At 41.5% G+C, this 13312-nt stretch overlaps 1 protein-coding gene across 4 annotated transcripts in view; it reads left to right on the top strand.

The window, feature by feature from the left end:
- Nucleotides 1–13312, top strand: part of CHN2 (chimerin 2) — a 328135-nt gene that overhangs the window by 177701 nt on the left and 137122 nt on the right. The gene's annotated exons all lie outside the window — the stretch shown is intronic.

Genomic DNA, 13312 nt, shown 5'->3' with positions numbered 1-13312 from the left:
TCTTTGTCATATTTACATGACATTTTAAAATAATAAAGCCTTACAAAAAAGTGATGAGGTTTTAATTCTAGCTTTCCTTAATTCACTGATCAGTTCTCTGGTTGTGTGGGATGCCAACAAGATTTGAAAGGCAGGACTAAGGCTCTATTTTCTTTTTATTCTGATCAGTTTCTTTAATAGCATACTTATTATCCTTCAAATCAAAGGCCCATGGGTCCTTGCTTATTTTTGTTACTAATGGGATTAAATATAGAGCCACGGATAGCTTTTAAAGTGCCATGCATGCCTTATCAAGGGGGAAAGGCTCCAATTCCAACACTCTTGAGATTCACTCTTGAACATTAGTACTTTTTTAATCTGGTTTCGAACCTGTTTCAAAGACTTAGGTATATGCATACCCATACTCAGAGCCAAGCTATCATGGTTTAATACATTTTTCTACATAAAATTTTACATCTGTTGAAGGGCAATGAAATTCATCAAGTCATCTCAATTTTAGTACACGGTAGACTTTCTCATCCCAGGCATATGGCTGGAGAGGAGGAAATATCTGATGCTTAAGGAAAAATCCAGGATGAGTTCCATTTATTTGGTACTCCGATCTTGTCCTGTCACTAACTCTGCGGTCAGTATATTCAAATAATATATTCAATAATATATTATTTGTTATTCAATAATCAAATCCAATAATATTCAATATTTTTTCAAATGAGAGAAAAATAGGATAAATATAAATTTTTGAATGAGCTGCACTAAATAAGGGTGTTCTCAGTGTGAATTAAGACACAAGTTGCTAAAATTTCCTTCACTCCTGCTTTTTACTGAGTGTTTCTCCATCAGAAAAATTATTGCCATATGTAAGGAGGTAGAGGAGTTTAAATGTCTCAATGAAAATAATATTTGTAAAATTAGAATACAACTAAAGACTCTACCTAGGGGCATTAATAAAAAGACACTAGGCAAGATCAGGCACCAGAACTTGAAATGCAAACAGATAGTAAATAGTCATTCATTTATTTGTTTATTCTGTAAACATATATGGAGAGCCTACTCTATTTCAGCTCTGGCCTTGTGGGGAATATAGCAAAGAACTTGGCTATTGGCATTTTAATATCGTAATAAAAGACAACAGAAGTATGATGTACTTAAATATATATTTGAGATTTTGTCCCTGTATATGTATGTGCGTGTAAACAGACAGAAGAAGAGAGAGAGATAGAGAGAAAAAACCTCTCAGTTTCTCAAAATCCTTGGAACCATGTCAGTTGCCCTTAAGGCAGGTGGAGTGTTAGCAGTGGAGGTAGGCGATTCGGATTATCCTCTTACAAACTCTTCCTAGAGTTCCACTGAAACTCTTCAACCATCCTGAGGGTCCACTGCATGTCTGTTTGCTGTTGCAGTGCCATCACCATCTGCTGTGACTAAGGGATATGGTGCCCATGTCTCTTGTTTCCCCCTTGTCTGCCTGTTAAACCATGCTCTTTGCCTTTTGACCTTACCAATTTGATATATTAGTAAGTGACATCCAGTTGATGCTTGCTTTCCTCTAGAATTCCATATCCCATTTCTGCCACGAAACCTAATGTGAAATGGAGATTCATCAGCTCCCTTTCCTCAGCAGGCAGCGTGGGGCCCATCTAGCCAGGCAGGTGTCAGATAGTAACAGGTCAAGTTTGCTGGAAGAACAGGTGCTGCTCAGATGAGTGTCTGCAGGAGTAGCTTCAGTTCCCTTTGTTCTCTAGTTTGTCCTCCAGTGTGATGTTAACTGCAGATAATTCCTACCCAAATTCCCAAGCCTCCCAGGAGTTGGCCTCCTGCAAGTGAAGGCGCCACTTTCTCTTGCATGATGGTGAAACAGTTTCCTCCTACTACAGACGGTGCTTAGTCATACGTCTCGTTGTCTTGTAACACACCTGCATGCTTGGGAGACATGCCTAATGCAGACAGAAAGCCTTTCTGTGTGAGTTTGTGGCCAGGGAGACTGAAGCTTTATTTACTTATTTACATAAAACAGTAAAGGCTGTTTCTTTTAAACAATGAGTTATAGTTTTTTCTATGTACGTTTTCCTATTACATCTCATCCCTTAGCTAAGAGCCCACATCTTCCTCTTCTACGTGCTCTGGGCCCTTTTTCTTGGTCTTCAATCCATCTCTTCCTAGCTACTCTTCCCTGGTCCCTAGCATGGTAGCTCCAGTATACTCAATCTCTGTTGTTTCACTGATGACTCATACCTTCCCGGGCTATGGGCCTCTCCCAGGTTAGGACCTGCCAGTTCAACATGATAAATACCCACATTAACGCACCAAGCAAAGTGTGCAATTACAGAGATGTGGAACACTGTCCCTCTAGGGTATAGATGTAGGCCAGTCTGCCTTGATACATGGTGGTTATCAACAGATACCAACTACCTAGTAGACTTTGCTGGGAGCTGCGTGAGTCCAGGGTACAGACTGATTCAGCAGGCAAAATTCACATACTTAGCAAATCCAGGAAAGCAGGGAGCTCAGCTGCAAAGTCAGCTTGGACTTGTTTTGACTTCTTGCCCCACCACGTTCTAGCTACCTAACACAGAGCCAACCACTTACCCTCTCAGAGAGATTAAGGCCTAACCCACGGATAAGCATCTACTTTGCAGGGTTGCTATAAATGGCATATGTGGTTCAAGTGGTCCAATATGGTGCCTGCTGCATAATGGGTACTCAGTTATTGTTCATGATTCATGGCAGAGTCAGAAGCCTGTGAAGAACAGGCTCTGAGCTGGTCACTAGGGACAGAGTCGAAGTGATGACAGTATTCTCTGAATGAAAGGATGAGAGGCAGTGATCAAGAAGAAAGCAAGATGCCCAGGTCAGGAATTAAGCCACCAGGAAAAAAGATACTGAGGATGAGGAACAGAAGGTACAAGCAGCTGAACAACAGCTCTGGCGCCAATTAAGCCAGGCAGGGTCAGGTCCTGAAATAACAGTTCATTGCTTTCTCGAAGCTTTACTACTGCAAATTAATATTTATTGAGCAGCTGCAGCACCTGGTGCTCTGCTGGCATTTCCTGAAAACTCCATGCCAACAGATGCAAAACATCTTCCCATATGCAGAATTCTCGCTGCTTTTTCCATCAACTATCAGTCAGTCACATCATAAGCATTTATTAGTTACCAAATGTGTGCCTGGGTTGTCTGTCACAAACTGTGTGGAATGTTGACTCTCAAATTTGTTTCTCTAGCCAAGACCTCTACCCGGGGCTCCAGACACCTCTATTCACCTGTCCACTGGACCTCCTCAGGCCACCACGTGTCTCACGGGCCACCACCAGCCTCATGTTCAGAATAGAACTAGGCCCTGCTCCATTGGATGACACCTAACTTCAGAAACCTGTACTTCTCCCTTCCCTACCCTCACCCCTTTCTCCTCCATTCTTAGCATCAAGTCTGTCTGCAAATATATCTCGCATTGTCCACTGTACTCTATCCCCATGAATGTCGTGTGGTTTGGGCCGTTGTCATTTCTTGCCTGGATTGCATTGCAGGTAAGGAGCCTCCCCCCTGATCTCCCTGCTTCCACTCCTCGCAGCTTCCCTGTAGCTCACATGTACACACACACATACACCAGTCACCAGACAGGAGCCCAAATCATCATCGTTAAATATAAATTAGACCCTTCAATAGCTTTCTGTTACTCTTAGTAACAAATTTCTTGCCGTGCCTATGAGCCATAGTTTGCCTCCTGTGTCTGTCACTGCCCTGTCTGTACCATTCTTCTCCAAGTGCACTGCCTTTTAGCCTCACTAGATTCTATTCCCATTTATTAAAAAAAAAAAAAAGAAAGAGAGAAAAAGAAAAAAGCACTGTCGCTATCACCGGGCCTTTGCACTTGCCCTTTGCCTGAAATTCTCAGACCCAGGTTTTCTGCACGTCTAGGTTTCAGGCCAAATTTCACATAATAAGAGGCCCTTCCTAAACTCCATAAAAAAGTAGCACCGTCCCAACCCTTGGAGCATCTCTGTCATATCGCCTTGTTTACTGTATCTGTGGCACTTTATACACTCTCTGATACACTTTCTTAACATACTTGATTGTTGCTTGTATATGCCTCTCCAGGAGAATACAAGCTCCAGAGACTTCATCAGTCTTAATCATAGGTATATCCTTAGCAGTGAGCATAGCCAAGCAACAGTGGGGAATCAGTAAATAAATCAGTAAGTTTCAAAATGATGAAAAAAAAAGGATAGCAATTGCTAGCATGAGGAATTTGGGATTCTCAAACTATTACTAATAGCATATCAGATTTACTCAATGCTGTTATTACGATAGTGAGCTAGACTTTTGGCAGTTGTTAAGGTACTAAGTTAAACACAGACTAAAATTTTTTCCTGGACTAATCCAAGTTTCTTCTTGGCCTCTCCAAAAGGCCAAAATGACAAGATTTACTTGTGTGACTCATTGAAAGTCAAGTTGCCCTAAAATTACCTCAAGCCTACACCAAATAAGCAGAAATTCTTTTGTGACTGTAAATGATTTGGTGTCATTTGTCTTTTTTGAAATTGCTATAGTGAATATGGGATTATAAAAAGCAGTTTCAAAAAAGGGAAATACAATGGCATACTATTATTTCAAATTGTTCTCCATTTTATGTAGCTTCATTTCCTTCTTGCTACAGAATAGTCTATTTTGGAAAACTTTTTTAATGCAAAAATGGATGGTAGAGATTTCTAGCATTCATGATCAGAATCAGCTTTTTTCTTGATGGTCAGATGTTAGACCAAGTACTGATGGCAGTGGCCAATCTTTTTTTTTTTTCTGAGACGGAGTCTTGCTCTGTCGCCCCTGAGCTGGAGTGCAGTGGCGCGATCTCGACTCACCGCAACCTCTGCCTCCCAAGTTCAAGCGATTCTCCTGCCTCAGCCTCCTGAGTGGCAGGGATTACAGGTGTACCCCACTGCACCTGGCTCATTTTTTGTTTTTTAAGTAGAGACAGGGTTTTACCATATTGGCCAGGCTGGTCTTGAATTCCCAACCTCAGGTGATCTGGCTGCCTCAGCCTTCCAAAGGGCTGGGATTATGGGCATCAGCCACCATGCCCGGCCGGCAGTGGCCAATCTTAAGTTGGAGTAGTATCTCGCTACCTTATTTTACCTTCCAGTGAATTGTATTCGTTTTTTAAACACTGCTTTAAGTGTTCCTACTCTCTTTTGTGCATTTTTCCCTAGTTTTTGGTGTTCTAAATATCTACCGATTTTACTCTTTTCTGTCTTTATTTCTAAAAACTATTCCTGTAAACCTTCGAAAGCATTCCTTTTCTTCATTATGCTTTTTAAAATTGTATTAATCATATCTAGACTTTACAATCTTGTATCTCGAGGGCATTTATCTTGTCTTAGGCATGTCTGGAAGATCTTAACAAGCCATATTGATTGACCGTATCATTTTCAACTAACTCAGTACATTTTGAATCACAGATTTTAAGTGAACTCTGAGGGATTTTCTACGATTCCACAGTTCTTCCCCTTTTCTTCTTTTATTTATTGAAATAAATGTTTTAAAACAAAGTGCATTTGGGGGAATGTGAAAACTCTGCTGATTTAAGACATCTCAACAAGGTGTGTCTTAAAGTAATGAGATTGATTCTACAAGCCACAAACAAAAATCAATCTCATTACCTTTTAATTGGCTTTATGTGTAGTAATCAGAAGGCTATTTCTTCCCTTGCAGAAAAAATATACCTATTCTTTTCATCCTAGACTTTCTCTGCTTGTCTCTTTTTTTCCCCCTTAATGCCGACACAATCAAGAATGAAGGACTTTCCCATCATTATTCCTCCAGGCTGTCATCTCACTCACTAATGCTGTCAGGCCTTTTTCTTGATGCAATTTTCTTCTGACCTGGACTTGCTTTGGGTTTAGACCTGATGTAGTACAGGGGAAAAATCTAGTAAAACCAATGTTAGAAATAAAATTTTGACATACGATTTTTTTTCCCTAAATAGAACCAAATGTTTTCTGCTTTTTTTAAAAAACAAAAAACTTTCTTTTTTATTGAGAAGTACTGTGACCTACCAAAATGCATACTTCCCCTGCTCCCAAATTCACTCTCTTTGGAATACTTTGAACTTCTTCTAAAATAATACAGAACCCCGCAAGTATGCACCTAGAACATATTTAGACATTTCCAAGGTGAAATCATAAGCACTGGGTAAGGGCTGTTGAGACCAAGCTGTTATGGAGTTCAGAGCCAAGGGGAGCAGGTGAGGTGAGCTGGAGAGGGCCACCAAAGAACAGTACATATGCCAAGACATAAGATGAGGCAAAAGTAGAATGAGGAAAATAAATGGGAAATTAAACAGTGATTGATAATAGGCAAAGCTTCTGGAGAAGATTCTTCAATCTCTCTGGGTGATTTTTATTTCTTTATTTCCTTCCTTCCTTCCTTCCTTCCTTCCTTCCTTCCTTCCTCCCTTCCTCCCTTCCTCCCTTCCTTCCTTTCTCCCTTTCTCTCTTTCTTTCTTTCTTTTTTTTTTTTTTGACGGAGTTTTGCTCTTGTTGCCCAGGCTAGAGTGCAACGGCGTGATCTTGGCTCACCGCAACCTCCGCCTCCCGGGTTCAAGCAATTCTTCTGCCTCAGCCTCCCTAGTAGCTGGGATTACAGGCATGTGCCACCACGCCCAGCTAATTCTTTTGTATTTTTGGTAGAGATGGGGTTTCTCCATATTAGTCAGGCGGGTCTCGAACTCCAGACCTCAGGTGATCCGCCCGCCTCAGCCTCCCAAAATGCTGGGATTACAAACATGAGCCACCGTGCCTGGCCCTTTTTTTTTTTTTTTTTGATGGAGTCTTGCTCTGTCGCCCAGGCTGGAGTGCAGTGGCATGATCTTGGCTCACTGCAACATCCACCTCCCGGGTTCAAGCCATTCTCCTGCCTCAGCCTCCCGAGTAGCTGGGATTACAGGTGCCCACCACGCCCAGCTAATTTTTGTATTTTTAGTAGAGACAGGGTTTCACCATATTGGCTGGACTGATCTCGAACTCCTGACCTCAAGTGATCCACCCGCCTCGCCCTCCCAAAGTGCTGAGATTACTGGCGTGAGCCACCATACCTGGCTGATTTTTATTTCTTAACATCTCCCTTGAAAATGTATTTCCCTTAATTACTAGAGTTGGAATACTATGTGGTATTGTTCATTGTTTTAGAAAAAAAGAACTGATAGCATCATGTGTTACAACATGTGTTCTGCCATCCTCCTCTAGCCTATGACAGCTGGAACCCAAGATCCCACTACTCATTGATCTTGGGTGGTGGTGGTAGTGAGAGTGGGGATCCAAACTGAGACACAATGGTTATGCGGAGGCACTGGCTTTTGTAACACCAACCTTACTCATCCAAACACAGAGCAAATGTCACACCTCCATAGGAGTTGCTACCTACAGCAGCCCCATATTAAGTGTGCTCTGTGACTCAGAGGTCAGGCCCCACAAGTTTTGGGGTGTAACCAGGGTTATCCAGGAAAAGGAGCAGGTGCATAATGCTGGAGCTATAGTGAGGATTTAAAGACATGCTTCACATTTTGCTCACCTGGTTAAACTGTAACTGAGAAATAATGCTGATAAAGGCAGGTTATACTTTGCTCCAGATAAGCCATGTCTCCTACTGGAGTATGGCCTGTCCAACCAAGCACTGAGAGGCTTGGACGTAGATTTCTGACCTTGATTCTGCTTTCCATTGGAAAAAAATGTGGATGATGCAATCTCAGACAGCCTCAATTTTAATATGACTATGCTGAATGATATTACCTAATTATTTACTTGTTGTCAGTCTTTTAATAGAAATGACAGCTATCACATATGAAGTACTTCCTGTGCCCTGAGCACCGGCTTCAGAGTTTGACGGATGCTACGCCCACCACAATCCCACGGGGCTTGTTATCCCGCTCACTTTACACAGGAGGAAATGAGACAGGAAGCACAAGAGGGGCAAAGGCCAGATTCCAACCCAGACAGTTCATATCCATGGCTGGGCTTCTAATCCAGTGAGTCACAGAGTGTGATCCCAGCATCAGCTGGGAACAGGTGAGAAATGCAGGTTCTCTGGCCCATCCCACACCTGAATTACAAACCCTGGAGATGGGGCCCAGCAATTGTGTTTTAGTGAGCTCTTCAGGGGATTCTGATGCCCCTTTGGGTGTGAGAACCACTGTTCTAAGGACTGTTCTTGCTTCTCTCTGCTTTCTATTTCATCCTTCCTCCCTAATCCCAAAGGATAGAAGACTCAAAGATGCTCTTGCCTCCTGGTAATGCTTGCTATTTGCTCAGCACTTGTGCTAGACTATTCACGGATTTCAGTGTAGGCACCCATAGCCTTCCTTATTTTTCCCAGATGTACTTCCTCCTAGATGTTATTTTCTACCCTTTAAAAATATTTTGTCTTTCTTCTTTGCTATTTCTAACTTTCCTATACTCTTTTATGTTGCAGAGACCAAATGTGAATCCTGCTTGTAAGGGTGGAGTCAGTACTTGATTAAGCCTGATCTTCTCCCTCTACCCTCCATTTTCTGGTATTATACTCTAATGTTATGTTTGTGTTACTAATTAACAAAGCTATTTCAAATTCAGGGTTTTTTGTTTGTTTGTTTTGTTTTGTTTGTTTATTTGAGACAGTCTCACTCTGTTGCCCAGGCTGGAGTGTAGTAGCATGATCTCGGCTCACTGCAACCTCTGCCTCCCAGTTTCAAGCCTCCTGCCTCAGCCTCCCTAGTAGCTGGGATTACAGGCATCTGCCACCATGCCTGGCTAATTTTTGTATTTTTGGTAGAGACGGGGTTTCACCATGTTGGCCAGGCTGGTCTCAAACTCCTTACCTCAGGTGATCCACCCGCCTCAGCCTCCCAGAATGCTGGGATCACAGACGTGAGGGATCACAGGCATGAGCGACCACACCCCGCCTCAAATTCAGTCTTAATATGATGATTCATGTTCATTCATATTCAGCATATACTGTTATGAATTCCAGCTCTTTTGGGATCTTTTAGGTGTTTTCCTTATCTGTGGCTATGCATTAATCCTTGCTAGATTTCCTCCTGGTTTATAATGGATTCTTGCCTTAATGAAAATACTAAATTCATTATCGTATGTCAGAAATGCTTTAATTGCATTTGTTTTCCAAGATGCTAGTTTCTTCACTCAGTCCATCCTCTGTGTGCTTAATGAGCATTTCTCAATTCAGGATTTTAGATAACGAATTTGCTAATAAAAGCCAGTCCAGAGCAGGTGCTTTCCCAGGCCCACCTCCTTGCCTCAGTCTACCAGTTGCCTGGCATCTGGCTGATGCTGACTGAGCCATTGGTAATAATCTTCTTTGGCTATGTCCTTTAGCAAATCACAATCTCACTTGACATTAGCTCTAAGTACACAATGTCTCTGTCTTGTTGGGCAGAATAGCAAGCTCTGCTTCAACGATGGTATCTTTTTCTTCTTCCTTGTTTACGTGGCCAGTATCATTTCCCCATCTTCTGTGGAAAGAAATTAAATAGCCTTGGCACAGACCAACAAAGGCATATTTGGTTGCCATCCAGCACCTTGCGTCCTTCTAGGTAATTACACATCGATTGTTTGATGAATGTTCTTGGATCTCCCTGGATATTTCTACCAAGTCTGTAATTACACTACTCTGGTTGTCCTTTTGCTCTGTCATGGTTCTCAGGGTTCCATGGCTTCTCAAAGACCAGGCTTAATGACGCTTCATCAACACCTTTCAATTCAAGGATGCAGCTCAGACTCCTTAGTGTTTCATTAGTCTCAGTTGCTTAAAAATGTAATTCAGCCATTTTCTGCCTCGGTTCATTGTGATTTAAGTTGGCATCAGTATGCCATAGCTTAAAAATTAATGATTCTCTCCTCCCAGTGCATTAAAAGATGAAAGAGCATGAAGAAGGAATGATTTGACCCACCATTAAATAAAAAGGCCTTTGAGGCATTGGCAAGCTCTGTGTTTTGAGCTAAGAATGAGAGGTCCTGAAACTGGTTTTTGTAGAATGCACTCTCATGCTTCTTAGTCTAGCATAGGCGTTGGTCAGCTATATCCTGGAGACTGTTTTGGTAAATAAAGTTTTATTAGAACACAGCAATACTCATTCTGTTATATATTGTCTATGGCTGCTTTCATGCTACTATGGCAGAGCTGAGTACTTGAGACAGAAACTACGTGATTCCAAACCTAAAATATTTACTTTATAGCCCTTGCTAGAAAAAAGTTTGCCAACCCCTGGTCTTACACTAAAAGTAACTTTAAAGACTGAGTTAGGCCGGGCGTGGTGGCTCACGCCTGTAATCCCAGCACTTTGGGAGGCCGAGGCAGGCAGATCATGAGGTCAGGAGATCGAGACCATCCTGGCCAACATGGTGAAACCCCATCTTTATTGAAAATATGAAAAATTAGCTGGGTGTGGTGACACATGCCTGTAGTCCCAGCTACTCAGTAGGCTGAGGCAGGAGAATCGCTTGAACCCAGGAGGCGGAGGTTGCAGTGAGCCAAGATTGCACCACTGCACTCCAGCCTGGAGACAGAGCAAGACTCTGTCTCGAAAGAAAGAAAAAGAAAAAGAGTGGGTTAATATACATAAAGCACTTAGAACAGTGCCTGACATTTATTTATCAGAAGCATTGGTCTTTAATTTCTACCATCTCCCAAGTACTACATAAATGTTAGTGGAAAAAAATGGGTTTCAGCCTTGGAATTTAGGATGAATTTGATCCCAAGCCATTTTGAGAGACGATTTGGCCTTCATGTTTAACATGCATAAATTAATGAAAGAGGCCAAAGCAGTTACAAGAAGCAGGTGTTCTTTGACCTGCTTTCTGATGGTCACTTTCTCCCCTTCAAGAGATGGAAGCCTGTTAGCAAAGGTGGCACAGCGCTCCATCAGCAGGAAGTTAAAGGAGTGCGTGGGATCTGTTTATTTGGTAGCAACATCTGAACATGGAAGCTAAACTGACTTTAATTTCAGGAACAAAGCTGGTGTTAGCCTCCTATATGTTCTTGAATTCTGATTAATAATTTGTATGCCAATGCCTTTGAGGAAAGAGTGCTACATCTGCAGTTCACTCAAGTCTATTTTTTAAAAGTTGGATTGATGGATGGATAGAGGAATGAAAAAATATATATGCTATAAAGCAAGACTAGTAAAAATGCTGTAGAACCTAGATGATGTATATATGGGTGTTTACTGTAGAAGTCTTTCAACTTTTCTGTATGTATGAAAATTTTCATTATAAAACGTCAAGAAGAAAAAATGAAGACTGTGAGAAGAGTGGCAGGATGTGCTCTGGCCCATGGAACAAAGACATTCTCTTCGGTGCACAGCCCTGCCAGGCAGGAGGATGGCTTGGCATGAGAGCTGTTGGAAACACTATAAGCCATGCTCAAGAATTTTTAATGTGGAATAGAGAACTTTTCTGAAAAAGCATAGTTGAAAGCAAGGATAAGCATTAATAAGGCACTTCTACTCTTTTATTTATTACCATGTTGGGAATTATTTTGGGAGGAGTGCTTGCTTCAGAAATGCTAAAGTAGGTAATTTGTAAAAAAAAAAATTAATAGAGAACAAGCTTCTGGATTTTATGTCATCATTACAATATAGAGCAATGAGTGCTGGCCCTGATATCAGGTATTGGGTTTTAACTCTGAATCTGCTGCTATCCCTGGGCAGGACTGTGGGAAAATTAGTTAGTCACTCTGAACTGCAGCTTCCTTGTCTATAAGAAGAAGGCAAAGATACATTTCCACCTTCCTGGTGGGAGAATGTATGTAAAAGCATTCTGAAGGTCATGACGTTATCAGTGGATGATGAGTTCTCAAAGAGGGCAGTATCACCCCTAAAGTGGAGAAATTTGGTTCTTACCAAAAAAAAAAAACCCTTACTATTTATATGTATAAAGCACAAATACCTATATAGAACATAAACAGATATACAGTCTATATGTAATATTAAAATTCCTTTGTGAGGAGGTGATTGAGAGAAAACCTGTCTAAAAAGGCTCCATAGGGAGCTATAATGCAAAAATAGACAAGCCTTGAATTTCTACCATCTCCCAGATTCTGTTCTGCTTTCTTTTTCTTTAGGTAGATTAATTTTATCCATCACTTTGAACACTTAATACTCTTACATTTCTAGGAGAGAGAGAAAAAAGTAACTTCTCGGAGAAAACTAAGAATGATAGACACTTTGCCTTTTCCAAAGTACGTATAGTACCACTTAACCCAAATACCATTAAGCTTTGATGGAAGGAATTTACTAACAAGAGTGAGGAATTAAATGAGTATACTCACCCAATCTTTTTTCCTCTAGAAATTTAACAGCAGCATTAGTTTTCCCTTGATTTGATTCGATTCTATTGGGTACTTCAAGCTCTTTGGGCTTAAAAGGTACGTGGAGAATTTAAAGAGAGTTTGGAGGAGAATAATGAAGATCAATTAAGGATTGGATATTGGGACCTATTAGAAAAGGTCAAAGGCACAAGGATTATTTAGTTTGAGGAAGAACAGGCAATCTAGTGGCACAGAGATGGCTTTTAATAATGGAAGCCTTATTCTGTAGAGAATATTCTCAGATTTTCATTTGCACTGAAGACCAAAAGAAAGGAAGATGCATAATTGGAAGCTGGAGGAACATAAGATTAGATGTGAAGATAAAATTTCTCTTAATGATTAAATCCTGGATTTTGAGTCTCCTTTACAGTATTTCTTATTTTAAAGTAAAATCCCTGTTTGGTTGATCAGAGATATGGACAAGTCAGCCCATCAGGTTTGATTCTCTGGCCCTGGTTGGGAGGTCAGCCAGCCAGCCCAGCCAACATGGACTCCTGGCGATCTGGCTTGATGGGAGAAAACATTCATTTCACCTGGACCTGTGGCTCCAGAATGCCAAAGATGAGTACAAAAACTCTAGCCAACAGAGTGCCAGGCTAGTGCCAGAAAAGTATGCCTAATTGGGTTGTCCAAACAAGGAGAGCCTAAGGCAGATTTTGGGAGCCAACATATGGAGCCAAGGAATCACGGTGCCAAAGAAGATGTAGCAAAGAAGAGTGGGTGAAAGTGAGCTGCTGGGAAGAAGGGCTGGATAGAGGAGTGCCACTCATGGCTGGGCTTTTGGGTGTTCCTGGAAGCCCACTGTGAGAATGGATCAAAATCCATGGGAAGGTGCTGGGAAGGTGTCCTAAGCTTCTAGGATAATGTTTATTCTCTCAGGGTTTTGGAACTGCTGCCCAAAGTCATAGTTCTCAGTCCTGGGTGTGAGTCAGAATTACCTGTGGAGCCTGGCAAACCTTAC

The sequence above is a fragment of the Symphalangus syndactylus genome, chromosome 9 (genome assembly GCF_028878055.3).
Source record: "Symphalangus syndactylus isolate Jambi chromosome 9, NHGRI_mSymSyn1-v2.1_pri, whole genome shotgun sequence".
Lineage (NCBI taxonomy): Eukaryota > Metazoa > Chordata > Mammalia > Primates > Hylobatidae > Symphalangus > Symphalangus syndactylus.
The sequence above is the reverse complement of the archived record's forward strand: the minus strand, read 5'-3'. Positions and strand labels throughout refer to the sequence as shown.